The sequence below is a fragment of the Seriola aureovittata genome, chromosome 18 (assembly GCF_021018895.1).
Source record: "Seriola aureovittata isolate HTS-2021-v1 ecotype China chromosome 18, ASM2101889v1, whole genome shotgun sequence".
Lineage (NCBI taxonomy): Eukaryota > Metazoa > Chordata > Actinopteri > Carangiformes > Carangidae > Seriola > Seriola aureovittata.
The window spans coordinates 14,088,546-14,115,486 of record NC_079381.1 but is presented as its reverse complement, the minus strand read 5'-3'; the positions used below and the strand labels follow the sequence as shown (position 1 = coordinate 14,115,486).

At 42.8% G+C, this 26,941-nt stretch overlaps 1 long non-coding RNA gene across 3 annotated transcripts in view; it reads right to left on the bottom strand.

Annotated features, from left to right (window-relative positions):
• Nucleotides 1-26,941, bottom strand: part of LOC130186906 (uncharacterized) — a 137,065-nt gene that overhangs the window by 58,847 nt on the left and 51,277 nt on the right. For all 3 annotated transcript variants that reach the window (XR_008830357.1, XR_008830358.1, XR_008830359.1), the window contains exon 3: nucleotides 245-351. This is a non-coding gene — a long non-coding RNA (uncharacterized LOC130186906). The remainder of the gene's footprint in view (nucleotides 1-244; nucleotides 352-26,941) is intronic.

Sequence of the window (26,941 nt, the reverse complement as noted above, 5' to 3'; positions counted from 1 at the left end):
GCCAAAATTACATTCATATATATGCAAGCACACATTCTTACACCCGAGCACATGCGTGTGCCAAAACATAAATATCGAAAGTAAGACAGTGCATACAATATATGCATACAAATGGACATGGAGACTCAAACACAGAGAGGCTAAGGAGAGGAAGGCACACTACCCCAGTATTAATTTTTCATAACATCATGCTCAATACAAAATGCAATAAGTGTTTCTTGTAAGACGACTCCCGGGCACTTACAGCACTTGAGCATGCGGCAAGGTTCTCCTCAGAGGTCCAGCCTACGTGTTTGTCTGACTTACTTTGTCTCTGGCAGCATGACATCTGATGCTGAAGACGCCCAGGGGCTGGAGGAGAGGAGGAGAGGAGAGGAGAGGAGAGGAGAGATGAGATGAGATCTTGTACTGTATATAAACATATCATAGGAGAGAAAGAAGCAGAGGACAGTAAAATAGAGTCACTCTGATCATCCAAATCCTTCATAATCAGATTCGCAGCACTGAGGAGGAACAGCGTTAATCCCTTTGTCCAATACCATGATACACAAATAGCTATAATTCCCAGGCTTTTCATTATTCATCCAGGCAGGTTAGGCCCCCCGTTGTCATCACCTAGACCTGGTCAGCTTACTCTGACCCTATCAGCCTCATGTGTGGATACATACATTTTTAATATTCCACTAAACCACTCTGATTTTTAACAACAGTAATCCCCCCCCCCCCCCCCACATGATAAATGATGATGTAAGAAAGCCCAGTTTTGACATGACTCCATCTCTGAGGACCAAAAGTGGATCACTTCATGTTTAGGATGACAGATGGACGGCAGGACATGATGGGATGTGGCTATGACATGTTTTTGGGATGGAGTAAAGCAGACACTAGAAGAAGGGTGTGGATAAGCATCAGTCATTTTACGCTCTTCTAACCCATTTGTTATTGTATTGGGAAAATAACAACATGACTGTGATCTGACAAATGTACCATTTATGTAGTCGACAACTTGCTTTCTGTCAGTTGTCAGGCGGTAACAGAGCAACTGACACAAAAAGTTGTGTTTTTGATACGGTGTACTTACAAAGCACTTGGAGATTCAGTAATATAGCATGGTAAGATGTAACCAGGTATGCCCAAATTTTCAGTTTCAGTTATGTCAGTTTAAAGTCAAAGGGGTGCTATTTTCTCAAGCTGATTTCTAGTTTTTTAAACATCGGAGTGCAACACTTCTCTCCCAAGTAACCAATTCCTCTTTGCAATTAGCTTTCTGGCTAATTGGTATTAGTGCAACGGAATCACAGCAATCTCAGGATTTGCACGAGTCAGCTGTATGTTTGGGAAGGCCTTGAGAGAAAAAGGACATTGACACGCAAATGATTGTCTTGAACTTTATTGAGCGGGTACATTTAAGTTAATTTGCCGTTGGGAGTGGCTAATGGAAGTAGGCTACTCCAGTAACTCTTAAAGAGTCAATCCACCTGATTTAGAGGAAGCAAGCACATAGATCTCTTGATTGACAGAGCTGTTACTCTGCATGTGACATAACTGACGGACAGAGAGAAAGAAGGGGGGAGGGAGGGAGGGGTTTTGGGAGGTTTTAGCTCCTGCATCATATCAAGATGCCCTCATGTACAGTGTGTTCCAGATGTTGGGGTTATCCTTGTGGGATAGGCAGTCAAGTGTTGTTTTAAAGCCTTCAGGGTGAATCATAAATGTTGCACGGGGGACCTCATGAAAAATGTAGTACATATACCCCCTTAGCTAAAACAGAGCACTGATGGACCTCTGGGAATGGAGCATGTTAGTGTAGCATCATGCTACGATTACAATCATAACAAGGAAGGGGCTTTATGGAGATGACATTAGAAATACAGGAAGTTAGTTAATCTTGGAAATCAGAGTTCAGTTCATTACAGTGAGTTAAGATCTAAAAGCCTCAACTCTGGATATGAAAAGAGCATCATGGAAGTTAACAGAATATCGAATGTGTGAAAATGGGGTGAAGCTGCATTTGGGCTAAAGGTTATTAATGTTACAAATGCTGTGTGAAATAGTGTTTGTTTGACAATAGAAATATAGCTGGAAAAGCCCCCTCCCTCTGAGCTCACCTGACTCTGCAAGTGTCCATGCTAGGTATCTCTATATGTGTGTGTGTGTGTGTGTGTGTGTGTGTGTGTGTGGACAAATACACCATCAATTCTTTTTCTTTTTTCATAAAATGTGCTTGTCTGACGATGCTCAAACACTCTTGTCTACGTGTGTGTGTGTGTGTGTGTGTGTGTGTGTGTGTGTGTGTGTGTATGCTTGCCCTTTTATAGATGTGTGTGAAGGACCCCGCAGAGGGGCTAAAAGTAAAGCGTCAGGCCATAATTGGGTTACACGGACCGGTGATGGATTAAAGCACGGCTAGGGAGACGCTGCAGCAACATTAGGGTGTCTGAGATGTCAGGGGCAGAGCGCTCTCATTAATCGCCTTGGCCCTTACATTACTGCATTAGTTGTATTAGCAGCTAGGAGTCGGCAAGCACTTTGGGATTTCTCGCTGAGGCAGGCCACATTCCTCTCTTTCCCTTCTGGGTACTTCGCAGAAGTGGGCATGGTCACTCAGGTTTTTTTTTTTGTTAAAGAAAGATGGGAGGAAGGAAGGAACAATCAAACTGGACGGAGAGGATCATTCATTTTATTTAAACCGTCTATTTTAAGTTTGAAACTTGGATTTTGAGCGAGGTGGCTTGAATACAAATTGGTTGCAAGGTAACAGTAATCATTTGTCATACTTTCGTATGAGGAATAACTCCGCAGTCTTGAGTCTCAAGTTTTTCTTGAAACTTGTTAGGTAATTTACAGTAAGTACATGCACACGCACACACACACACACACACAGACACATATACACACACACACACACACACCACAAACCCCAATCAGTCATCCCACTTCTCAATAACCTAATAGTCCTCCTGTGTGAAAATTGATTTTTAGGAGCATGTCCCGTGACCCCAATCTCCCCCACCACACCCACCCACCCACACCTTCCCCCACCATCACAATCTCAGTCCTCTTTTTCTTCTTTCAATTCCATCCATCTCCCTCACAGTACAGATATTTACACTGTAGCTGTTATTAATAAGCAGAAATTGATTTTGCAGTGCAGTAAGAAATATTACGTGAGCAGTCAGGGTGGTGTTGGTGGCTGAGCCTTGCTGGTTATGGGTTGGGGGGAAGAGGGTGGAGTTTTACATTTGCCTGATGGAGAGGATCGAGTGCCCCACCCGGCAGAGGTCATGAGTGAAACCTATATGAGGATGTATAGGCTAACATTAGTGATCCTCAACATTCAACCCTTGTACACTCCCCTCTTCGTGAAGTGAGAGCTTCATCACTCATTCCCTCTTTCCTTTCTCTCCCTCCCTTCAGGGGCTTAAGTATGTGACTTAATCACAGCTGAAGTGTCCCTGATTGCCTCAGAGCTGCTGGTGGCCTAAGCAAAACCCATAGTGTCCATGTAAGCAGACTGTCTGATCATATTATTAATCAGCCACACCTCAGCTCTGGCACCTATACTGTTTACAACATCCCCTTTAAAGGGCTGGTTCACTCATATTATAAAAGATTTTCTCCAATTTACCTTTAGTGGTATTTTTGCAGTAATGAGTAGTTCAAAACATTTAGGGGAACCAACGTCTTAGCTGTCTTCCCAGGAGTTACCAGGAGACACTGGTCCAGGGCGTGTTAGTTAGACGCAGGGGCTGGAGGTGTGGTGAAGCGGTTACACTTCACCAAAGCAGAAGAAGTGCATCTACTGGTAACACAAAGCTTTGCATGTTGTTTTATTCTTAGCTACTAGCCCGCCACCAGTCGCTTTGCTCTGAGTGTGTGAACCCCTATGCGTACATTCACTTGAGCTAAGCTTCCCGCTGATGGTCAGGAAATAAATTTGACTTGTTGTTAAAACTCAATGACATATTTTCTATGTGTTACAATGTGGCTATTAAAAGGCACCTTTGACAGAGCTCTGCTGAGTAAGGAAAGTAATGTCACTAAAATAAAGTAACTGCATACGTCAATGTGATCACTTTTCATTGAGTAATATGTCATGATTACTTAATTGCAGTTTTCAAGTGACTTGCTATATTTGCTCATGTTTTGAGATCTCCAAATCTTTGAGATTTGTGCCTCCACGTCAGTGCAATTTATGTGAATGGAAAGTGTTAACAGAATTGAAAAATTACATTTGAAAATTCATCAGCAGCATCTCCTTCCATAAACAAAGACCCAGTTACTCTGGATAACCCACAGGCCTCCCAGGGAAAGGATTTAATCTACGGCAGAAATGGTCCTTATGAAAAGTGTCGACTCTTGACCGACCACTTAATCTGTGTCCTCTTAAAAGAAGCAGGAAAGACCCATCATATGGGTTTACATAGATCACTTTCTCATGGCAGGAAGAATGGCGAGGGGCAGAGGGCAGCGTGTGTGAGGAGGTGGGCAGAGGAAGGATTGTTATTGGATCACAGTCGCATAGAGCACAATTTCCCATGAGTGTCCTTGGGTACCTGATCTGTGCAAAGAAATACTGGACCCCCCTTCCTATTGTTCCTCACACTTACATGCGAATGCACACGCACACACGCGCACACACACACACACACACACACACACACACACACACACACACACACACACACACACACACACACACAAGCGCACGAACATACACACACAAGCGCACGCACGCACACACACAAGCGCGCGCACGCACACACACACGCACACACACGTACAGGTATCTGTTTGTCTTGCGAGTGCCTCTGTTCACATGGAAGGGGTTGTCCTCCCGCTCCAGGACGAGGTATTAGCTTTCCCCTGAGGGAGAGTTCTAATTAGGTAATTGACTGATGTATAAAGCAGGTGCATGTATCTGTTACAGTCGGCTCGACCTGTTCATTATTAAACAGTGACCCACTCTGCCACTTGTGCCAAAGCCTTCAGTACAGGGGAGAAAGTGGCCGGGAAGAGCTTTCACAGGGATCAGACGCACTCGTAATTACACTTGCTAGTTACCTGAAGCTTACCCCTTTACTGTTGCATGTTGAACAAGAACCCCGGTGCTCCGTTTCCCACTGATTGAGGACACTGCTGCATTGCTGTCACTAAAATAGCTTCATGAAAAGTTGTACAGAAGGTGATTTGCTGGGAACAAATTGTTTCAGTTGTCTTCCTAGGGTATTGATTGGATTTTATTTTGTGGAAAATGCACGGTCTCCGAGTTGTTGAAAATAGCATCATATATGACAGGTCACAAAACTTTTCATCCTCACACATTTGTACATCGATGGGCAAATGAAACTTGAGCTAGACTTTGCCAGAAAGGAGAGGGGAGATTTGCCAAGTGCAAGCAGGCAGCACTTCATTCTGACACTTTGACATCGGTGAAATATATAAAGTATTGGGTTGCTGTTAGGTCTATAGCCCAGTTTATTCACATCAGGAGGCCCAGCGATCGAGATATGGATTGATAGCGGAGACAGGAATTGATTCAAAGTGTGTGTGTGTGTTTGAGTGAGTGTGTGAGTGCTGTGTGTGCGTGCCTGTGACAGCAGCCTCAAAACGTGAGCTGCTTGGTCCATTTTAATTCAGCAAGTTACACATTTCATTTCCGAGTGTGTAAGTTACAGAAGCCAATGAGACGGGAAACAACAGCTTTTGAGCCAACTCTCTTTTGACCGAGCCAGGCCTGGACCGTGGCCAGCTTGTAAAGTGTTACCATGAAAAAGTATAAATGACATCACAATTTTAAATTGACTCGTCAATCTTTTTACTCTTTGTTTGTCTTCTTGTGCAAATAATTTTATTTAATCTTAATTTATCTTTTGTCATTATAACAAGTCTGGACTTTTTATGCCTCCGACCAACTGATTGGTTAGTTGGTTTGTGGACGAATTCCGATTGGTTGATTTGGAGCCATATTCTAATTGATTGATTTTTAAGCCGTATTGATAGGTTAGTTTCTTTGTGGTCGGTTTCTGATTGGTTGGTCGGTTTGTAGCGATATTCTGATTGGTTGATTTGTAGCCGTATTCTGATTGGTTTGTTGGTTGATTTGTAGCCATATTGTGATTGGTTAGGCTGGAGGCATTATGTTTTCGGGTTGTCCATACGTTGTCCGTCCAATTCTCATAAATGCGATATCTCAGTAAAGCCTTGAGGGAATTCCTTCAAATTTTCTACAAATGTTTACTTGGACTCAAAGATGAACTGATTAAATTTTGGTGGTCATGTGTCAAAGGTCAAGGTCACAGTGACTCACAAAACACGGTTTCCGCCTTGTGAACACAATATAAGGGAAACTCCTCAATCCCTTCAAATTTGGCACAAATGTTCACTTGTACTCAAGGACAAACTGCTTAGATATTGGTGGGTCAAAGGTCAAAAGTCAATAGACATGTCTCTGGATTAATATGGTTTTACTTAATCCTTGCCTATTGTATGTGTTATTGTTTCAAATGTTGCAGTAATTATCTAGGACTGAGTGGCTGACAACTCCAGTGTAGAAATAGAAGAATTGGATGAAATGTCGGGCCTTAGGCAAAGAAGAGAGCATCCCTGTCTCCAGCTGGTATTACCTGCATCTCTATTTTTTATGCTGTGTGTGTAATTTAAAGAGCAACAATTGTAGCAATATTTCATCAGAATCCATACTCCTACTCTGCTGAGTAAAGGATGCAAGGTCAAGACGCTGCCCTCTGACTCGCACAGCTACTCATATAATCTTGCCCTCTTCCTGTGCTACAGAAATGCGCTGAAATCTGCATGTGCGGGCCTTTTAAACGGCTGTTGCACCATCATCCACAAAGTCAGTGACTTGAGAACGGACATGGTAAATAAAGTAATGATAGGATGGCATCTATGTTCCTCTATCTATGGAATCATGGGTTCTTTAACGTCTCCTATGGCAAACCTGCCAACAGATTACAGGGCTTGAGGCTCCTGTGCAAGGATTAGTTTCATATTGAATGTTTATTCCCAAACAATCCCTAATCTGATCTAGCCTAATCTAATCCCATCTATAGTGATCACTGACAGGGGGATCACCCCCCCACACAGCCACCCACAGTAACATTACCACCCCTCCAAACTGCCTCAGAGAGGTGAGGGGGTTCATTTTCGACAATGTTTTAGTGATTGCTGCTTAGCTGGGATTCAGTCAAAACAGAAAAACAGATTTGCAATTTTAAAATGTAGGTTTTGACACAAACACAAAAATGTGTTTTGCTCTTTATTTGTTTTGGTGGACTTACCACTATTCTGTCTTTGCACCATGACTGGACTTGCACTGAATCCTTACGAACAAATTAAAAATGTGACCCTACTGATCCAGTGCAGTATGACGCATATTTATACCATCATTTGCTCAGATATTTGAGGAAGCAGAAAAACAACTTCCTCAGCAAGAGTCATTGTCATACAGAACTGGAAAATGATCATTTTCAGTCCTCTTTGAGCACTAATCCACTTTGTTCCCCATTTTACATAAATGTACTAGTAGGACTTGTACTCACTGTGTGGTACAGGGTGTACAGCTGTTGCAGACTGGTGAAGTGCCCAGAGTCTTTGATTCCCATATCCAATCATAAAAGCTTAGCAGTTAAGAGATTCATTACACAGATGTAGCCACTCTTGACCACAGGGATGATCAACCTGGCTTCCAAAATTGGGGCGACAATCAACTCCCCAAAAAAGAAAATTAAAGCAGCGGTATGGCTTGTGCCTTTGATTGGATTGGTCCTGATTACAATTTCCAAAACAGTAAATAAAAACCTTTGCTGGTATAGCACCACTAAAGGGCTTTTGCTTGACAAGCAAGTTGTACCTATAATCCATTCAAGACTGAATGTACAGCCAAAATTAAAATGTTCAGTGATTTTGCATGACCCAGGTTTGATCTTGTACTCTTTAAAATTGTGCAGTGTTTAATTTTTAGCCACCAAAGATGGCTTCTATGGGCGGTAATTTTGCTCTGTCAAGACTGAAATATCTCAACAACTGTTGGATGGGTTGCCATAAAAACTTTGTACAGGTATTCATGGTCCCCAGGGGATGAAGTGTTTGAAGAGTTTGGTGATCGCCTGACTTTTCCTCTAGTCCCAGAGTGAAATATCTCCACAAATATTAGATGGATACCATGAAATACGGTACAGACATTCACAATTGTTATAATTATAGTGACTTGACTTTTTTATCTTGCACCATCATCAGGTCAAAAAATTGATTCATCCAACACTTGGGTTTACGATCAAATACTCGCAAACTAAAGACATTCACATCAGCCTCAGCTATACTTTGTGTTTAGTGCCATTTATTGCGGCGTGTGTTAGCATGCTAACACCCTATACTAAGATGGTGAGCATGGTATACCTGCTACAAATCAGCATGTCAGCATTGTGCTTGTGAGCATGTTAACATATTGAGATTAGCATATTCGTCTTCTCAATGGTTGATGACATAAACAGAACCTGAGCAGAGTCTGTTTTATTTCTTTTGCTACTTCTATTATGTTTCTGTATATGATCTGTCCACTACCACAAAGTGTAGCAGCGGGTTGCTGAATTGGATTTGAAGTTAACAAGTCGAGAAAATAATTTGATCTTATTTATGACTTCGCTAAGGGTCTCCTCCAAGTTCCGCAGCCAAGTGCAGTTCAAAGCCTACATCCTCTCCTCCTTAATTTGAGCAGGCTTCCCACCATCCTAACTCCAGAAGTCATTCCTCCCCATGAATATTGATGAGCTGTTTTTTTCACAGCTGCTCTGTTGCACTGCTCCCCCGACCAACTTTTCAATTCTCTTGTGAGAACCCTTTACTTAAAATGACTGCAACCACTCCTAACACTTCACCAGCCTCTCTGTTTCCGACACCAGATAAAAAGAAAGTCCTTAAAACTCCAAACAGCTCACCTCTCTCCCTTCTGAACCCGACCTCTGGCCTTTTGGAAATTCTGAACTCCCTTGAACTCACTCACAGCCCTTTCCTCTTAGAACCAGTGTCCTCTCCCCTGAAGAGAGAGAGATGGACCTTCCTTGACTCCTTCCTCCTCCTCCTTTCAAATGCCTGCCTGCACACACAGAGCAGACTGTAAAAGTGGAAAAAGTGCAAATAAAAATCATCTTTACGAGACAGTAGAAAGAGGAAAGAGCCTCCTCTCTGTGAGCCTCGTCACGTTTGGAGCTGACCTTATCGTACCCTCTTCTCTCTGAACCACAGTGTGGGACGTGGCTGTAAGGACGCGCAGCAGCCATGCAACAACGATGAAGTCAAACAGACGACCTTGATTTGATGACGTGACTTAGGAACTTGTAAAAAGGTTCAATTAAAGAGAACATCCTTTTCTTCTCGACTCTCTCCTTCTTTTCCCCGCTTTACCTGTTGGGCATTGATCATCATAAAGCAATGGATTAGATAACAAGGAGCAGCCGCTGAGATGAACCAGGACAGATGAGGATTTAATCTCTGTCTCTCAGATCTAAGCTGCGAAGGACTCCAGCTTGTATATTTCAGAGGTCATTAAGTCATCTGCACACAGAGAGAGACACCTCCTTCTATGATTAAAACAATAAATCTGATTAGCCTTCTCCTTCTTCATTTTTACAAGGAGGTCTACGCTGTGTGGGAGCTTTCTAACCTAGCTTATTTCATTCCTCTCCACAGGTGTTCTCATGCAGCGTGTGAAACCTGAGAGTAGATTAAAGTGCTAACCCCAGAGAGGAAAAAATGCTTTTAGGAACTTTTAAAACTGCGTTTAACAGTGTGTTTTTAGTGCCCACTAAAAACAAAACACCACACCACATGGCCAAGATGGAGAGACGCAGCATCCTAGAGAGCGGGAGAAAGATAAGGGGAGAGAGATAGAGAGGAGGAGGAGGGACGTCTTTACTCTTCATCAGCAAAGATTCACAATCTGGTGCCCTCTTCTTGACACCGGACATGGACTTGTTTGGTTTACAAACAGCAGAGCCCAGGACGGCAAATGTCGGTTGGCCAGTCACTCGTCAGTCTCTCCATTTGCTTACAGAGCTAGATATTTCAACAACTATCTCTCAGTTTGCTATAAAATTTAGTATATATAGCCACGGTCCCCAGACCATGATTCGTATGACACCTTCCAAGTAGCATAACTTCGCCCTCGCCAATACCGTGGTCCATTAGTTGTCGGTTGACAACCAAGTAAGATATCCATAAAAGAAGATGAATCCTGTGACGTTTTGCCATCACTGTAGCTCTGACAGTCTCCAAGAGATGCAAAACAGTCAGAAGCTACACTCACTTTTCTGAACATTACACCTCCCACGGGTAGCAAGGCAGTTAAGCTACGAGAAAGACAAAATTACACAAATAAAATCATTTTCACTTCCACATGACTGGATGACACTATCAGCGTAATCACGCCAATAAACTTCACATTCCTGGACAACATCCTAAGAGGCATTTATTTAAGGGGGTGTGACTTTATCTGTCTGTTCAATGGCATCATGAACTCAGGATGTTATTGATATGAAAATAAAAGCCATAAATGTCTGCTATCATGGTTGCGGATATTTATGACTTTGATACTCTGGCAACATCTCTGCTGTGGATGGACTGTGGACTTTTAACTGTAGTCACCCTTGTTATAGTTTGGCTGCCAGCAGGTCTACATGTGACACAGTCTACAGTTCAGAAAATATCAGTTATTTGATTTTATCTCTCCTCATTGTCTTGAAAATCTATTAAACTGCTTTATCTGGTTAAACGAAACTGTAACAAGTTGCTCTCAAAATCAAAACATCCGCTGCCCCACTCACAACCGCTCAACACAACTTGACTCTAACATTTGAAGAACAAAAAAGCCTGGATGTTGAGAGTTACAAACATGCCTAAAAGAAATTGTAAGAACACTCGGAGGTGGAGGGATAACAGGGTGAAATGGCTTCCTCGTTTCGGTGCAATATCCGGAGAGGAGGTTGCTGTTTCCGCTTCTTTGCAAAATCATAAAAATTATATAAAAAAAGTTTTTTTAGACCTTGAAACACTTTGCTGTCTGGCAGGCTTTGTCTGGAGAAATTTGATGTTCATTTCATTCAACTTGTGGAGCCTGAAACAACGGTGATTTTTCTTCACCTCCGGTAAAAACAAAGGTTGCTAGTTTAAAATCATCATGTCACATAATGAAGAAATGTTTTTCTTGTAAATAAAAAGATACAGAATTGTATTTCACTCTCGTCTCCTCTCTGACCAGGCCACTGACAGGGGTGCGCTTGACCTCTTCATACCTGTGCTTGTAAAAGCAGCCACAGGGGGTCCCAACAAGTGAAGAAATGGAAGCCATGTGACACAAGACAGTGCCTATAAATATGGCCGAGATCACAGGGGCACTTAATGCAGGGGTGGGCAGACTGCCTTTTTACCAGCACGTCTACAACATCTTAAAAAGGTTCTGTCGTGTCATATGAAACCAATAAAACCCAAACACTTCCTCCCCGACAGGGAAAGGCCTCCTAACCTACCACAACTCACCATCTGCCATCCCACCAGACCGCCCTTTTGCTTTTAAGCAATGTTCATTCTAACTTATTTATCTTCATCTTTTCTTTTTAATTTTTATTCTGTACCATTTCTCACCATGGCTTTGATTTATTCCTCTCTTTCTACCTCTTCTTCTGCCCTTTCAATGCCGTCTCGCACTCTCCTTCCATAACTATACTCCCCTTTAAACGCAAGCAAAGGACAATACTGTATCTTTGTGGCAGGAAATGAGTGCAGATACATGGCTTGAGAGGATTATGGTAAAAAGGATTACCCAGAACTCCTTTGAAGAAGTACAGGAAAGCAAAAAGAGAAAAGATATATATATATATATATATATATATGTACTGTATAAAAGCTATTATGCAAAGGCCGTGCTTTAGGTAGAAATTGCAGTTTGAGTTACAATAAGTACCTCCTTAAGGTTAGAGGACAGTCATTATCTTGGTTACAATAATAAACATGCTGTTATGGTTGTAGAACGGTCATGGATTTCTCCTGTGTGTAGGTCCCATGTTTTGTCAAGCCATCGATCCACCTCAACTTCCTCCTAATGCAGACTTTGTAGCTCTTTTATACGACGTCACCTGACTTCCTGCTTTGTTCCCGCCATGATTAGGCTACCTCGACTACTAGAGATCACCTAGCAATGAATGGGTCATAATAGGCTACAACTTATATGGTGTCTTTTTTTTTTTTTTTTTTTGCAGGACAGTCTCCTGAATAGTTACCTATATCACAACTTCCCAGGGGACAAAAAACACATGAACACACATGCACATTATTCCAAAGACAGTGTAGGTGTCCACATATGCAAGTGTGTGTGTGTGTGTGTGCGCTAAGAAAACATTGTTGCTGAGCTTCAGTGCCTTCTTACTGTGTGTGCACAGGAAAATATCATTCTTAGCAGTTCATGCTATCTCATCAGTGTTCTGTATCTAAAGTGACTGCACTTACAGGAGGTTCAATTACACTAGTGACACGAAGTAAGCCACTATCAACTACCTGTTTCGAGGTACACACTACACAGTTCATGATAGGAGGGAATTACAGCTCTTCAAAAGGTCCGTGCAAAGAGCAATATAAATCTTATCTCTTATAAATCATTGACAACGAGGAAAAACAACATAATAACCAATTAAGTAGTTAAAAAATATATATTATACCATAATTATTACTAAATCATTTTTAGATAAATCATCCAAAAATAACATTAGGCTATACAACATATTGTAATGGTGGTGCATACTCAGTATGTTAAGTAAATGAATTGCATTATAAATTACAAAGCCCCCTCTAACTGTGAATACACATGTGGTGCTCACCCTTACATAAGAACAAGTGTATGAATATTTGCACATATTTGTATGCATCATATCATACAAACACGTAAACCTACAGATGGGCCTACACACTGCAAGGACAGTATTCGGCTTATTTAGACAAGGTCAGAGATTCTCCACTGATATATCTGACTGAGCAAATAGCTCATTTACTTTTACTCAGTGAGATGTGCAGTTTTCTACTAGAATCCTTCTTCACAGCAGAAAAAGCCTGAATAGCTGTAGAGCTTTGTACCTCTGGACAGAGAGCGGGAGGGACGGATATGATGGTTCATTAATGGATTACAATTCAGACTTCCGTGTGGTGAGCTCATTGTTTCCACAGTGAACTGTCAGGTCACGGATAAACTGAATACATTTTCTGAAAGCAAATGAGATCAAGGTCATTTCTCCATCTCTATTTTGGCGTACCAATTTAGTTCAAGCGAACAATTTGAACATGTATAGTGTTGACATGTTATTTTTATTATTTATGAATTTGCATAGAAATAAAAAAAAAATGTATGTCATGTGATGATCTTATTAACAGTGCTCTGCCAGTACAGTGCAATAGTACCATCTGATTGGTTGGGTGACAGGTGCTTAAGGCTGTACACCCTTGTCACATGAAATAAAAATACAGCAGCAGGACCAGGGTGGCAGTAAAAACACAAAAACCATCAGGTATGGTTTTTGTGTTTTTACTGCCACCCTGGTCCCTCAGGCTGACAGCAGTGGATTAAAGATCCTCTCTTTTTGTCACTCTTTGGGACAATGAAATTCTTTAATCAGACCGTGGCCTGCTAATGAACGGAGGTGGGTAGACGGCCCGGGAGAAGAGCGGCAAAGAGGAAGGCAATTTCTGGAAATGATTACAGACTCATTTCCTTGTTTATCCTGCCTTTGAAAAGAGAAAGAGAGACCCCCTGCCCTCTACCCCCATAGGTCCTCCACTTATTGTGTCACAACCGCTAACCACCCCTCACCCCCCACCTCCAGCACCCGTCTAAGGCCCTCATTGGTCCATCCTTAATCAGTCTTGCTCCATGCTCTTTCACTTTTACTCCTGCGCTTTGGCGGATTTGTTTCACTCTTTCAATAAACTATTTCCTTCGTTCCTCCATCCTTTCTTTCCATTTCTCTCGCCGTCCCTCTTTCTTGCGCTCCGCTCCATTGTGGAATTGAGGGTCCCACTTGTAAACAATTTCCCCACAAGATCAAGCTGGGTCCCGTCCCTTTTCATATTGGGAGTCTGGCTTACCCCGGCCCTTGTCTGCTTCAAGTGGGCGAGCTGGCTCGGACTGAAGTTAATGGCTGGAAATCTCTAACTAACCTCTCCAACAGCTGTCTCCAGAGTCCCCTCTTTCTCGTCCCCTCCTTTAACCATGTTTCCCCTCGCTTTTTTTTCTCTCTCTCGCTCTTTTGCTCTCTCCTTCTCTGCGAAAAAATAGGGGATGAGGGCACTGGTTGATTGGGGGAGGAAAAAAAGAAAACCTCTAGGAATTTTTCCAGAAATTTGCCTTTTCCTCCAACAAGTGGCTCAGGGCCGGAAGAAAACCAAGGAGGTAGAGCAGAAGGGAAAATGAGGCTCTAAAGCTCCTTTTTTCCCTCTATTTCTCCCTCTCTCCTCCTTTCAGTAAAAAGAAGAATAAGGAAAGACCCTCCATTGGACATGTCTTTCATTTTGAAACACAGGTTCAAAGGCACTGGGAGATTTGGGGCCTTTGTGAGGGTTTGAGAGTAATGATGAGAGGGGAGGAACAACATCCAATTCCAAACAGCTTCCTGGCCTATTCTGCACAGAGTCTCTCCAAGCCCTCGGCTGTAGAGCTGAGGCCTAATCCACACAAATCTACACTAGCAGGAAAAAAAAAGCTGTTTCCAGCCTTTGAGTGGGTGAAAGTACTATTGGAGTGGAGGCTGCTGGCTGACTGCTGAATCCCGGTGGCTGCCTGTTTAGTTTTCGAGCAAACACATAAATGGAAGGTCAACAGCTCCTCCGGATTTATAAGATAATGGGTATAATCATTAACACAACAATGAGTTATCATTGTTCAGACAATTAGCACTCCTCTGTGGAGGAGTAAAACACAGGTCTGAAAATAATAAAATAAAAGAGTTAAAAAAAAAAAAAAAGACTGTTGAGAATGTTTCTTAGCAATTTTGTTTGATTCCCCAATATTTTAACAAATTGAGGAAGGTGTCTTTATGTGAGTGTGAGAGGAATATATTCTCATAGAAGAAGCAAGAATTTAAGCGCCATCAGAGGTAGACATACCTGCCTGGTTTCTTTAATATTAAAATATCTAACCCTATCAATTCTAATTATCAACTTCTAGCTTGTATGTTGAACATTTCTAATATGAGTGAAATTTCAAAACAGAAACTGCTATGTAAAATTGGGGAGATTTGAACCAAATACACTATTAAAGTTGTTGATATTGACTAAATGTAGCAATTTGATAAAAATACAAAAAATTTGATACATTCTAATTCATTTCATTCTCTTATTCAGGAGTCTAATGTACACATTATTTGACAAACTGTTATGTTTCAGGGTTTGTGTGTCTCCAAAAATGTTATGAGACTATTTGTTTGTCGACTGACTGTGCGAATAGAGTCGACTCTGCCATCGTCAGACACTCAGATGCCCTGAAGAGACAGGTGCCAACCTCCCATCATGCCACATCACGCCCTCTTTGTGCCGGTGACACACTTAATTTGGCCTGGCAAGGAAGCATTTAACCCAAGATTACATTAACAGACATTCATAGCAGGCCAACTGGCATACAAAGGCGTAGAGTGCACATACACTCTCATCTGCGAAGAGAAATACAAACGGAAAAACCAGATCTGTAACAAAAGAGTATTTTTTATCCTTGAAGATCAGTCTGCCTCTGATGCATTTTTATAATATTGTATATATTGCTTGAATATAAACTGATGTTATTTTAAATTTGTAGAATAACTTAACTGATTGATTTATACATGCTTTGACACACAGCCACACAAACACACTAAAATGCAAATCGTGTCCTTAACAAACACACGTGCACAGACATATAGTATGCTGCGACATGCGGCACAGTAGCACACAAATATAAAAAACAAAACAAATGTAAATGTATAAATATGTATGGACACACAAGGGCGCACACACACACACACACACACACACAGCCCCTGTGTTGTCATGCTGATGGTGGTCACAGGCCATGAGGACTGATGAGCAAGATCCTGGCCGACATGCCCTGAAAGAAAGGATTTGTTGTCCTCCTTCATCACACCTACCTGTTTTTTTCACACTTGGCTTCCTCCTTCTCTTTTCCTCCCTCTCTTCCATTTTTTTTCCTCCTTGCTGAGCAGATATTTCAGTGCCGCAGGACCCTTAAACCTCCCCTTCTCCCTCCCTTTGCCCCCCCCCACCCCCACCCGGTCATCAAACATGGGCACCAGCTCACAATGCCACCCCTCTTCCCACCTGCGAAACACAAACAAAACCCTCCCTCCTTCATCTGTCCTCAAACAAAGAGCCCTCCCTCCCCTCTCTCTGCTTTCCTGCACTGTCAGTCCTGTCCAGCTTTTCACTTACAATTAGCTGTGGCGGGCTTCGCACTCATCAACTGTCGTGAGTTTAGCACCCAGTCATGAGGGGCCTTGACAGATCAAGCTAAGGCACCCTGACACCACTGGTGTGAAAGAAGATTCTAATTCCGGATAATTAGCTGACGAGAGCATGTAAGAGGGGGGAGGAGGCAGAGGGGGTGGGGGGTGGGGAGGGGGAGCTGAGGCAAAGTGGCAGTGCGTCGTAAGCACTTTCTGTCAACTTACTGTTGATCTCTATTCTCTCTCGCTGTCTCTCTCTCTCTTCCTCTTTCCCTCCCTTATCCATCCATCCATTTCTCTGTCTGTCTCTCTCATTTTCCCTTCTCTCCTTCACCTGAGCTCATTCACACATCTCTCTCCGGGAACCAGCGATGAGACACTTGTTCCTCATGTAATGCCAAAGACCTCGCAAAACCATGGCCCAAAGTAATCCTAAATAATCTCAGCTCCTTTAGTGATTTAGTGTTTAACATAAGGTTTTCAATTGAAAAATGAATGTTTTTTCAACCTGCGGGGAACAAGTGCAGCTTTAATCATACCAATCTTTTTTTTTTTTTTTTTTTTAAATCAATGCATATTTAAGACAACATAAGAAGCATGAGTCGAGCACAATTTTTTCCGGTTTGTTCTGCTTTACTGTTCAAAGATTAATTATCAAATGAAACTACGCTGTAGTATAATGTATCACATGCAATAAAACAGTCCGGTACAGATTCTGATGACAATCTAACCAACAGCTGCATCAGCACAAAGATGTAGATCCACGACATATTCGCATTTCGTTGGATCTGATGACCCATGTTCAGATGCCGCTGATATGAGGAAGTGTTAGAGCCATGTGTTTTTCTGCACATTTTCAATTCACAAATAAATAATAAAATAAATAAATAAATAAAAACTGAGTGGAAACGATATTCTCAACAAAAAAAAAAATCACAAAAAAAGTTTTTACACTCAACTGAGGTGGAAAAGTTGGTCGACAAGAGCAAAATGCAACAAAGTGCAACAGAAACAGAGGTGGGTGAGAATGCAGTACTTCTTGGATTCATTACTATTGAACAGCAGCAAATACGTTTTGCTCAAAGCACACATGGAAACCTCCTCTCATCGTAAATAAAAAAAATAGAACTTATAGTAGACAGCAGTGGTGTGTGCACTAGCACAGTGTCACAATGGAAACTTTGTACGTTCAACAACATTTATAAAAATGTAAGTGCCCCACTAATTATATAGTTGGCTAACACAGTGAATGACCCTGTTATTTGCTCGGGGCATATTGTCACCAGGCAATTCTGTAAGCAGACGGTGTCATGTGCTCTTTGGGTGCCCTAGTTCTTTTGGTGGTCTATAGCAGCCACTGTAACTGCATTCAGCTAATAGCACAGATGAATATGATGATGTTCACTTTTATAAACAGCAATCCATCAAGGTCAGTAATATACAATGCCACAACGGGCTTCTCAAAGGGTTAGATCTGCATGTCTGCTGTATGGAATGCATGTATGACAGGTGCCTGCACTAAGATAGCTGTGCATGAGACAACAATGCAATGAGTGGGAAACACAGAGTAAGAGTGAACATGATCACATATAATGCAAATAAACGCAAAGACACAAATGTGAACACGCACATACATGTGCAAATGCTCAGGTACAGATGCACAAAACACCAGGTACATGCACAGATACAGTATACAGTGCATCCTCAATGCCAAAGAATGCCCCTCACACATTAGGGCACAGATACACACACACACACACACACAAGCGCATGACCACACATGCATGTTCCAAACTGCAGATGTGCGCACACACACACACACTCACACACACACACACACACACACACACACACACACACACACACACACACACACACACACACACACACACACACACACACACACACACACACACACACACACACGCACACACACACACACACACACACACACAGGGCCAGAGAGCCTAGCTATCTTGGAGGGAGTCTTGATGTAATGTGGGCCTAATGCAGAGTGACATTTGTGATGTCAGATTCTTTGCACCACCGGCTGCGTAGTTAATGGTCATTAGAGGCTGTGCAGAGGGGCTCTGATTGGTGTAGGAGGACAACGTGACCCAGTGTGTGTGTGTGTGTGTGTGTGTGCGTGCGTCAATGACACCTTCACGCGATGGATAGTTGCAACAGTGACCCAACCAAACCAGATGCAAACCATATCAGACATCATTCAAAATTCATCCCAAAATTTCCTTCATCTTTGCTACACTTGTAAACCCGCCTCACATGACGGCGCTTATGCCTGACCATATTCTCAACCATCCACTCACTCCAGCTCTCTGGCCGTATCAACACATTTACTGAGTTAACCATCCATGAATGTCTACATATCAGACCGTGACCCAACATTTAAGCCCGGCGCCGGGGCCCCTGTGTGCTGCATGCGGAGTAGGCCCATCCAACCGTGGCCAAGGTGGGCCCCAGCCACTGGCTTGAGCCAGACACAATGGGCAGGTCCGATGGTTTTGAAATGATATCTATTACTGCTAGTGACAGCAGTCCCGGACCGTGTGCTTTGACGCTCCTACAGACTGACAAGCCGAGCAGAGTGATGCTGATGGCTGTGGGCACAAATCAGAATCGCTTTACTGCATCTGCAGCACCCCGGCGCCGCTACGTTCTCCCTAACCCCAGCCCCAAACCTCTGCCCTGCTCTAGGCCCCCCCCCCCCAAACTGAGGGTGAGAAGTATGGAGGAAAATCAGGGTAGTTAGGGACACGAGACGAAGAAACAGAGTGTGACGTACAGAGAATATGTATTCGTGAGTTATCATTAGGTCCTGAACTTCTCAGCAATCTGCCCCCATCACGATCTATATACATCATCTTCTCTTTCACCTAAATCTCACTCCCTTTCTTCATTTGGCATTTGTCTCACACTTCTATGTGCCCCCCCCCCCACCGTCTTCTCCATGTAAGAGACTTTCTCTTTATTTGTCTTACTTTGTCAAGTTCAACAAGTTTGTTTTTGAAGATGGAATGAGTGGACGAAGATAGAGATTTAGGAGGGATGGGGAATGAGTTACAGCGCGAGAGTAAAGAAAACAAAAGAGAAAAAATAGACACAGTTGTCAAGACACGGCGCAAACTTCTTAATACTTCCACAATGAGCCATGCTACTGGAATCGATTACCCACTGGGGAAAAGAAACCAGTTAATCCAGGATGTGTTGACATTTCTTTGGCTTGACACACTTCCATTTCCACCTATAACTGAAAACATCTTACAGTACGTACTCAAGCATGTTAAAAGATGTATTCTAGACATATCACTTATGTTTCTTCTGTTGTTTTTTCTCTCTGTGCTCCTGGATTCAGTCTCTGCCAACATCCAGCTCATATCTAGTTTTACCAACACACGGACATATATCATGTCTGTTATGTATCATGTACAGACTGCCCGCTGGCACTGTTAGAAATCTCATCAGTTAAGTGATGCTGTGGTCCCAAGATCTGAGGACTGATCAGAGGTAACACAATAAACAGTGGCTACACACAAACAAGTGCACCACTAAATGTATAAGTGCGTGTCTGTGATTTAAAGTGCACACACCACGCTAACACACAGACACAGAGGCACTGGCACACACAGCTGGAGATAAACGCGATGGTGAGTGAATGCAGGCGATGAGGCCACAGCGGTGTCTGACTGTGCGTTTGTGTTTGTGTGTGTGTGTGTCTGTGTGTCACACACACTTCCCCAGCATCTGAGCACCAGCACGCAGCTCCTCAGAGGGAGAGGAAGGAGAGGTAGTGGTGCCCACTCAGCTGAAAGGCCTCTGGCCACCATGCCAGCACAATCTCTTCAGCACTTCGGGACCCCCATCGCTCGCTGCTTCTCCCTTTGCCTCTCTGCCTCTCGCCTCACCCCCAACCCGCGTTTATTTCTGTCAGCTTCCATATTCTTGTCTTCACAGCGTGTTTGCCCGTACTCACAAGACATTTCTAGTCCGTGCAGACGAGGCGCTGCCGCCGACTGTGGGGACCCCTGGTAAGATGGTAAACAGGCACACCAGCTTCTGCTAGCAGGCTCCCCAGTTGTACTCAGAGCCTTGGGACATGATGAAGACAGACCTTCCCCTTATCCTTATTCTCTACAGGGACGATCAGTAGGCCTGTTAAGGCCCTGGTATGACACCGCCTGTCCCATACAATACACCAACACATGCACTCGGCTCTGCCCCTGCGGTTGTACGGCCTCCATATGCACACATCACTACAATGAGGGTCCTTCAGTGAAGGCCCCAGCTTTCCTGATATCCGGGTTATTATCTGGAAAGATTGTTGCCAGTGGACAGCAACAAAAGGTCAAAGAAGCATTCGCTGATCATGGCCATGATGAACACACTCCTGGAAAATAAAAGAACAGCATTTGTGGGTTGGGAGCTACATTGTCATATTGCAATGCAAACACTGAAATGTATTAAAAGTAAATCCGTGGTTAAACATTTTAGGGGGGTTTCTGTCATGAGTGGTCCCTATGTTACAGTGATGAAGTAGAAAACATACAACAATAAACTCTGAGCATTGTAGGATGTGTAGATTGTTTTTCCTCTTAACTGGGCCCTTAATAAATGGAATGAATGGAACATTTTATTCAATACGGGATGTAACTGTGATAACATCGTCGTAACACTTCAAATGTTTAGAACAGAATGCAATGTCTCATTCAATCAATTTATAGAAACATTTTTACTGGCCTGAGATGTATTAACTAATTAACATTGCCAAACCATCATAATTAACAAAAATAAGAGGTTGATCATGTTGTTAAACCTGAGAGAGTAAAAACCTTTAATGGCTAATTTTCTTTCATTCAGATGATCATAATGTAACACAAAGCACTAATATGACAGTCATTAACAGTATCATGCATAATTTCTGTTTAAACTGAATCATCCTTAATTGAATTATGAACGCAGCTCTAATCAGAATCCCCGCCTAAGTATTAAAAAAAAAACTGTCCTCTTTAACATGAGCAATCCTTCCATGTTTAACTCTCTAACAGAGAGAGAGAGAGAGACTCTCGCTGTGATTCAGGGTCATGCAGAAAATCAGCAGCCTCAGCTTGGGGTTGTCACGACCTATAAAGGCTGCTGTTAATTAGGAGAGACCTGAGTTCAATCCTGTAACGAATCACTGAGGTCAAGGCACTAAGCGGCAGTAAGCATAATGAACATATGAATCATATGGGAGTGAAAAGGAGGACATACTGAGGAGGGGCGGGAGAGAGGAAAGTGATAAAAGAAGAAAGTGGCCAGTGTAAGCAGGTAGGTTGGATTGAGAGAGAAAAGTAAAGAATGAAAGCAATCAATGAAAAAATGCTGTGATAAAGCTGAATATGACCGAAAAAAGCCACCAACATCAAATCTAAAAGCTAAATCTTTCTATCTTATCTTGCCCCCTCAGTAGTCTGTGTAGTTTCCTGATCGTCCCTTTCTGATGGACGTGCTGGAGCCAGAAGGTCCATCTATCTGCCCTTTAATGAGATGAGCAGGAGGGACGGCTTCAGGAATTGATAGCTGACATTCATGTAGGTTCCCTCCTGCTCCTGCCTCTCTACACCAGTTAAGGGAGGTAAAGGCCGTCTATAACGACCAACCCCAGTGTACTGATTTACAGTGCTGACCCTCGGCACGCCCCGACTGCGGAGACAATGGTCTCCAACGCAGGGAAATGGAGCAACATACAGCAGATCCCGGGAGCTGTAGGGGCCAATTCTGTGAGATGGTGGATAGATAAGAAAAGATGCAGACATCAAGAATCATTTCTGAGACAGACCATTCATCTTCAACTGAACAGAATCATCTCTACTTTCCTAACACCAATTAGACCAAACTAAGTTAGTGAAAGAAAGCAAGCAAAGCATTATTGCACAGTAAAGAAAAAAAAAAAGGATCAAAAATGAAGAAATGAAGTGATACAAGTGCACACGAAAAGGCTGAATATCTCAGCGCTTTGTGTTTTCAAACTGCTTTGGATGAAGTGGATGAAAAATCTGAAATCGATCAATAAAGGCTGATGGGAACAGTTTTTGAAACAACTTGGCAGAGCCTTAAGCCCTTGTGGCCTAGAGGCTGAGGTTCTGTCTGTGAACCAGTGGCTGGATCATTTCCTGTCCTCTCACCACTATCCTTTCTCTGATAAAGAATAAAAGATTAATTAATAAATAAAAGAAAATATATGTAATAATAATAATGGTAACAACAAACATGGAGCAAGTAGAGAATCAAAGAAAGGAATAATTTGTCTTTACTCCACTATGCACAGGGAGTCTGCTACAAGTGCCCAGAGGCACTGCTGACTGAATTATATATTAGTAAAATGGGTGACAGCAATACAAAAAGACTGACTGAAAACAACACAAGGGTTTTAAAATCAAAGGAACTTGTTTTAGGCTTTACTGTAAATCTGTTGGTCCTGTTCCAGCAGGACAGAGGGACTCAGGTGACAAACTTGTGTCCCTCCTCCATAAGGCCTGAATGTGGACTTCCACAGCCTCCCCACAGCCAGTGTTTTCTGGCAGGTCATAAAAGATAACTGCGTTGCGTGGGCTTTTTAAGAGTTAGCCAACGAGTGCTCCAGGGTGGTCAAAGGGACTTAATGTGTGTTTACCATGACACAGAGACAGCGAGACTATGCCTAACCACCCACTAGACAGCAGATAAGACATCAATCTACCCCACCTCTCCAATTTAGGGAAGAAGGGAAGGAGAGATGGAAGAAGAGGAGGGGCCGTTTGAGGAATGAGTGTTGCTCGCACCACTCACCATGCAGTAGTCTGGGGCTGCACACGCCATAACAATCCACTGAACAAATATACGCGTGTGTCTATGTGCGTATTTGTGTGTACACTTATGTGTGAATGTGTTTCCGTGTGTGTGGGCTACGGCAAGGCCCAGACGCAGGCAATCTACAGGGAGTCGTTGCCCTATAGCCCCAGTCCTGCTATAACTTCATTAGGTGTGTGTGGAGGTAATGGCACCGTGGTCCAGGAGCTCGTAACATGGAGCCAGAGGCCCATCGGCCGCCCGCCAGCCCAGCCCACACAGATACTGCACTGGTGTATAAGCTCGGGTTATATGGGCAGAATTAGCATTTAGTGAGAAGCCTCTGTAAGTTAATATGATACTGTGCTTATAACTTGAAGTGAGTGGAATTTTTGAACAACATGGGGATTAAATAAGTAGATTAATTCTCGCTAGACATATATAATTCTGCTGGGCAATGTGAATAAAGACTTACGGCAAATGTAGACACAAGAATGTAATTGATTCTAAACTCCTAGACAATCCATACCTTTCACACCACAGATGTAATAAAGCTGGTCCAAACGCAGTCCAAATTCTGCTGACAGCCAGATTGTGGCTACTACTTTGTTGGAGTCAATGAGAGACCGAGCAAAAAAATGTGCTGCTTCTTCAAAAATAATATATTAAACTCTTGGATAAAGCAACATAATCTTAAAATGTTGCACCCAAAGGTGTAACAATCGATTCCAAGTGGAAAGGATTAAATTGCATTATGTCATTGTCTGTAGCCTATTGTTTGGTTAGTTGTCACTCACCCTTGGCAGCCAGCCAGCTGCACACAAAGTCAGACAAGAAGAAAGAGTTTTTCTATACACCAGGGATGCATAGAAGTTGCAAATTTACAGATACACTGTAGATAATACATATAGAGACGTTTAGTTTTTCTCTCATGTTTTTCAAATGTTTCTGTCCTTTTAAATTCTATAATTTAAACTATTCACAACCTCCCTCACTCCTAGTTTCACACGTTTTCCATTTAACGCGATGAGAACGAAACTTCTGAATCCAAAATTGCTTTACAACGACTGAAACTCAAACCGAAGTCAAAATGCTTCATAATATGATATGTAAAGCATGAAGCGGCACTTTGCCGCTAATGCAAACGAACATTCAGTGCAGACTGAGAACTGACGGGGCTCATGCACCATCAACTACTTGTCGTTTCTGGTTTGTTCTTCAGACTAAAAGGTGCAGCTCATTTGAATAATCAGCCAGGTCATTGACACACATACACACGCACACACACACACACACACACACACAGTGATTGAGTTGCACATTCCATGTCCAGAGGAAGCCTCTGTTTATTTATATGCTATATGTCTGAACTTGCCGGTCTTGATGTTGTTGTGTTGTAAGTGAGTCAGAAAGGGGCCCTTTATTAAATCACTGGGCTCTTTTGCTGGAGTGAGACTATCCCACAGATCTATGGTAATACACAACCTGGGGTGGAGGACAATTCCATTAGTGGAGGACAGGGGCTGGGGCTGATAGCGATACAGATAGGGCCCCCTCCTTACTACAATCCCTCTTGGCTGACTGGCCGTCAGCCTGTTCAGCCTGAAGTTTTATAGAGCTAATCAGCACTGTTTGCACAAGTCGGAATAAATCTGCCCCCCGCACCTGAGGGGTCGACATGCAACAATGTATTATGGTTATGATCCACATACCTGGATCCTTAGAAGGTTTGTATCATAGAGTGAATGCAGCAATATAAGTGATTGAAGGGAAATATCAGTTTCATTCAACCTGGGTCTTGTTTTCATTGTTTTGTCCCATCGTTCCTATTGGTTACTCACCAAGTGAATTGCTGAGATCTGGGGAGACTGATTCCCTGGTTCAACTTTGAACTACGGTACTTACCATAGTTGTGTGACAGTTTTATTCATTGAGGGATTTTTAACGCTATTTCGGGTGTCCTCACTGTTGGTTTTACCTCTAAATAAAGTGGCTAAATTTTGGCTTGTTTACAGTTTGTCTGATCATTTGACTGCTCACGTTTCCTGCCCTGTTGGACACGCCAACATTGCCATGTTCTCAGATCTAAGCAATCACATTCTTGAGTATAATAAAAAATAGAAATGATGGAGAAAACTATGAAAATATGACTTAAGTTGTAACAAGCCGTAATTTTCCATATTTATTAACATTAATGCACAGTAAAACAGGCATAGTATATACTGTATGTTGTGTTTAGAGCTACTCCCAGCAGACAGTAAAATCTAGTTTACATTTTTTAGCTGACCTTTACAAAGTTAGGCCAAATGAATGAGCAGGAATAGGCCAGGCTTCGGTAAAGCCTGTGATGAAAGCCCACCACTCTTGTTTTTATTGTCCACTCTCCACCAGGCGGAGTGTTGTGGGAACTCTAGAGACTTGTGGCTGCTGTTTGATCACACCATGGGAGTCTGACCTGTCACTAAGTGGTGGCAAACATGGCCCACACACAGAGCAGTGAGCGGCTATGCATGTATATGTGTGTATGTGTTTCCCACACACAGCGCCACATACCTCACCAGAGGAGGCAGGTCACAACGTGTCAGAGTGTTGAGGATCCATAATGGCCATTTAGCCTTCAACAGCTAATATCAGCACTGCTGATTTACAAGGAATTGGGGTGTTTGGTCACTGGACTAAGGAGCTGCTTTTATCAAGCCTGTTTGACATTAGCTGGTAGAAACAAGCACAAAATATAAATATACAAATATATATTAAACAAAATAATAATAATAAAGTGAAAAAAAAAATATGCATGAGCTGTTCCAAGTACCAGATTTCATACCAGCATGTACCATACACTCCTCCATGTTAACTAGAACAGCACTGGCTCTGGTAACCAGCTGTTTGCAGCCAGGCAGAGTGACAAGGGACCCGAGGGAGCCACTGAAACTCCAGGGACTGTGACAGAAGCGTGGTGACAAGTGACGACGATGCCCTCCCTCGTGCATGTGTCCCCACACTGCACAGGACAGCACCCTCAGCAACAAGACAAGACGGAGATCACGCACCATGCTAGGCTAATAGCCACGATATGCTCCGCTGAAGTCAACTCTGATAGAGAGCGGGCTCTGTGATCACTGCTGATAGGGGAACAATGTGACTCGAAGATGTCGCATTGCATATAAGGAAATGGCAACTTCACTTGTCTCCTGGACGGTTTCTCTATTCAGCGATGAAAACTTGAAAAGAAATTTGAAAAACTCCAGAGTTAGAAAGATAAGGATCAGTAATTACTCAAGATTGGTGATCTGCAGGATTTGACCTCAGATTCACCTTCACCGCAAATTGTTGGGAAGTATCACAGTGGTGTTAATGGAGACTGTGTTTGGTGTTTGTTAGGTCTATTGCAGAGGCGTGGTGTAAATAACATGTGCATGAGGGCTGCGACCTGACACACACACACACACACACACACACACACATAGACAGACACACACACACATACACACACACGTACAAAAATTCAATTTTGGCTTTTAAAGCTCAGACTCTTTGCACACAAACATACACACACTCTATTTGCCCCTGTGACCAACTGGAGACCAGAGAGACATTGACATGACCCAGATAATAGGCCCAAAGTC